The 4,094-nt window shown below is 40.4% G+C and overlaps 1 non-coding gene across 1 annotated transcript; it reads left to right on the forward strand.

The window, feature by feature from the left end:
- Nucleotides 1-1,780: 1,780 nt before the first annotated feature.
- LOC122496715 lies at nt 1,781-1,909 on the forward strand. The gene has a single exon (XR_006300913.1). It is a non-coding gene; the product is annotated as a small nucleolar RNA SNORA72 (small nucleolar RNA).
- Nucleotides 1,910-4,094: the final 2,185 nt, after the last annotated feature.

Genomic DNA, 4,094 nt, shown 5'->3' on the forward strand with positions numbered 1-4,094 from the left:
AGCTGAAACGAGCAGACATCCAATTGTGGGGGAGGGAGAAGCATTTTGTAATTAAAAAGGTGGTCTTGGATCTTCTATTCAATTTGTTGCTGAACTGAACAGTCATAAAAAGCAGCTCGTGTAGCCAAGCCATGATCTGGCGAGACACGTGCAAAGCTCTTGCATGTGTGGCCCCCTTGGTCCATATACCACTTTGCAGCGTACAAAATCCTCTTGTCTCAAATCCATCCTTCACCTTGTAGGCATCCCAGTTGCCATCAGGTCATCTAGTGTCTCATTCATGCAGACATATACCTGCAGTAGCTGCTTTGGAATCACTCGATCTCCCTGAAGACTTGAGAAGAACTTAAACTTGGTTCAATAGTGTTTCATTTCACTGAGTCAAAGAGATTGTCAACATCTAATTACTGTAAATTTGGAGTCGTCTGTGTCTCATACTAGAAATGACTAGAAGGTGCTGGATAGTGTCTGTCTGCAACTAAGCTTCAGCAGGTGTGTGTGACCTCTATCACGTGAGACAGCTAAAGAGTACAATTTGTTGAAGCTCATTGTAAATTAAATGTGCAAGACTTCAAGAATGCATCCCACTGGACTGAGGCTCGGAACTCTCACACTGAAAGTAGTATTGTTAAATTGATCTTTAAAACCTCTCTTTCCAACAAAAAACGAGCCTGTCTAGTCTAGGTGTTCTATGTTGTGAAATAATTATAATAGCCACCTATGAAATAAATTCTTGATGGCTCATTGTCAATATCTACAAAATGTGTGGTTACATATGACCGCTAAGTATTTTATTTTTATTGTGTAGTGAATTTTAATGAGCCTTCTCCTGATTGTTTTAAATCAATTTATGAAAATGTAGAATGAACCTCTTTCAATGTAAGTCAGGGAGAAATGAATCTTTTGGGAGGTACATTAACTCTCTTGGGTCATTAAGCTGTCATTCCTTGAACTGAGAAGGGATATGTGCACTGCTTTGTTCCTTCTTGTTAAAGGTGTCACAAGGGGAACAACCAGGAATTAGAAAAGTTAAAAGGTCCTAGTTTGGCCATTTACTAGCTGAGTGATCTTGGTCTGTTTGCTATGCCTTGAGCCTCTCTTTCCTCATTTGCAAATTAGGAAGAATGACCCCTTCCCTCCTTATATTCTGGGGCAATATTGAGTATCCAATTGGATGGAACGTGTCTTTAGGTTTAGACCTGAAGCTGAGTGTTTCTAATATTCTTCAGATGCACTTGTAATCAATTAATAGTGGCTTCTGTGAGGCAGGTCTCCACAGTCCACACCATAAAGCTACTGAGAACAGATGACTGTCTCCTAAACTTTCCACTGAGAAAGGACAATGGCTGTGCTTGGATTTCCAAAGCTTTTCCTAATGGTAATACTTTTACCACCTGTTGTTGGAGGGAGTTTGGAAGGAGAGTGTAAGATCATTCACACAGACACAAAGATGAGGAAAATCAGATTTTGTGCACAATTGATTAAATTATAAGTTAAAACCTGGACCCATGCCTTCTGGTTCCAAGGTGAGTGTTGTCCTCTTTCTGGTGGATTGTCTCTGCAGACAGCCTGCAGATAAATGGAAATGGAGAGGTGGACTATAGAGGAAATGTGTGTTTGACTTTGGAATTGAAGAGTGCAGAGAACAACAAAACAGTAATTCATTAGAGAAGGTCAGTAAGCTTAGCAGCAAGCTTGTCAGAAGCACACTGAGGATAACTGCCTTGTGTATGCATGACAGTTGGCTGTATGGAGGATTTTTTAAAAAGTAGAACGTACTCCACGAATATTCTTGTTCTGATTTTGTAATAATCAGGGGAGGCTAAACATTCGCTGTATTAAGACCATGCATGTGTCCCAAGATCTAGTTCTTTCCCTAGGTCTGGTTTTATCAATGCTCATGATAAACCAAGTCTGATTTATATGATGCATCTTATGTGGGAAATGTCTGTGACTCCATCTATATGATCGTCCTTGGGAAATGACAGCACAGCTGGTGAAATAACTTTTGAAGATAAACATTGCTAATTTGATGATTACCAGTTACTATTAAATGAATTGTAAAACTATTGTATTTTATTTTTTGAAAAAAGAAAAGTAGAACGTACTCCTCTTAGTGCATGAAATAGTGATTGTTGAACAGTTGCAAGTGATGCTTCTATACTTGTTCCCTTGATAAAATAATTGATAAAGCTATGGTTCATTTGTGTCTCTTCTTTTTTTTAAAAAAAATTTCTTTTGAAAGAGAGAGAGAGCAAGAGGGGCAGAGGGGGAGAGAGAGAGATTGAGAATCTTAAGCAGGCTCCACTCTCAGCGCAGAGCCTGATGCAGGGCTTGATTCCACAACCCTGAGATCATGACCTGAGCCAAAATCAAGACTCAGACACTCAACTGGCTGAGCCACCCAAACGCCCCCTTTGTGTCTTTTCTAATTGATGCTGATGGAAAGGTTGACAATAGTAAGTAGTAGGAATATTGCAGTACTCCATTATAGAGATGGATTATAGTGCTTTAAACATTACCATACATCGTAAAGGCAATCAGTAAAAATTACTGATGCTGGATTGAATTGATGGACCAAACAAAGCCTGGTGGTCTACTGAGTGAAAAGTAGTCATGAATATTCTGGGTGGAATGTAAGAAGTGCTATTAAAAAGTTAATGTGTAGGTAGTAAACACAGATCTTGAAATATACAAACAAGCACTTACTTGTTAAATAATAGTAATGGTGATGAATGATAATAGCAATTGCTTTTACTTGGTGCTTATTCATCTTCCAATCCTGTGAATATTTTTTCCCAGAGTTCTAGTTTAGATTCTCTTTTCTCTCTATATAAATACTCTCCTTGGGCTTCATTATCTGCCCTAAGGCTGAATTTACCATCTGGGTAGCAATGACCCAAGGCAAGCAACCTCCCATGTGCCTCAGGCATGCACACCTCTGAACACTCTGGTAGCATTTTTCACACGTCTTCTATATCAGGCAATTGCAACCATGGATCTGAATAAAATGGCCTATAGACACAAGATAAAGTAAGAAGGGTAGAAGGCCTACAATCAAGGATTAAGGAAGCCCAACATTTTAAAGGCTAAGTAAATGAGGATTTTAGAGACAGAACAAATGGGTGGCCAGAGGAGTGTAGGAACACAAACAGGAGAGGGTGGTGTGACTGTGGAAATCCAAAGGAAGAAAGTGTTTCACGACAAAGGTTGGTCAGTAGGACTGAAATGTCAAATAATATAAAGGCTGAAAATGCCAATAGGATCCAGCAACATGGAAATCACTAGTGGACTGGGCCAGACCTATTTGAGTGAAGTGCAGTGGGTGGATATTAGTTGAGGAGTGGGAGTTGAATAAAGGGAAACAAAGTACAGGCAACTATCTCACCTAGAGTTATTTTAAAATCAATGATGCCATTTTCCATTTATTCCCTCAGAGTCACAGTTAAGACAAGCTGTAAAGGATTCCATCCAGAAAGGCCTCCCATCAATCTGGAGCTAATGCTATTTCCAGCACTCAGTGAGGCTCCTGGGAACCAAACAGTCTTGTTGCCAGCCCACCTGGTCTAGGATTTCCAGGAGCAGCTGGCTTGTTCCAGAGAGGTCCAAGTCCTTCAACCCATCAGAGACCTCAATCCATCAGAGACTTACTTCCAGGCTCAGTTCTGTGGAAATTTCTAGGCCAGTTATTTTCCCCATGACTCATCCGTGTTTTTCACCCAAACTGAAAAATGCTCCTCCATTCATCATCCTCTCCAAAGTCCCAGTCCCTGTGGCTCTGTTCCCTTCTCTCTGAACCAGATGTGATTGTTTCCCTCCTAACCTTTCCCACTATACTCTTTGTAACCTTTACTTAATTGCAAATAACTTCACATTCACTCTTAATCTAGTCACAGATGCTTCATCCATTTCCTCCTGGCTCTCAGTGAAAACTTCCCTCTCAAGTGACACTCTCATTTGGGTTGAAGTTTTCCTTGCTTCCTGAGTAACTTGCAGATTTTTACTCCTCCACAGTGCTTGCTGGTCACTGCCCTCTTTTGGAGAACGTCTGGTCTCACTGTCAATCTTTTCATCTTAGGTGTGTAGAATCCACC

This window comes from Prionailurus bengalensis, chromosome A1 (genome assembly GCF_016509475.1).
Source record: "Prionailurus bengalensis isolate Pbe53 chromosome A1, Fcat_Pben_1.1_paternal_pri, whole genome shotgun sequence".
In the NCBI taxonomy this organism is placed as follows: domain Eukaryota; kingdom Metazoa; phylum Chordata; class Mammalia; order Carnivora; family Felidae; genus Prionailurus; species Prionailurus bengalensis.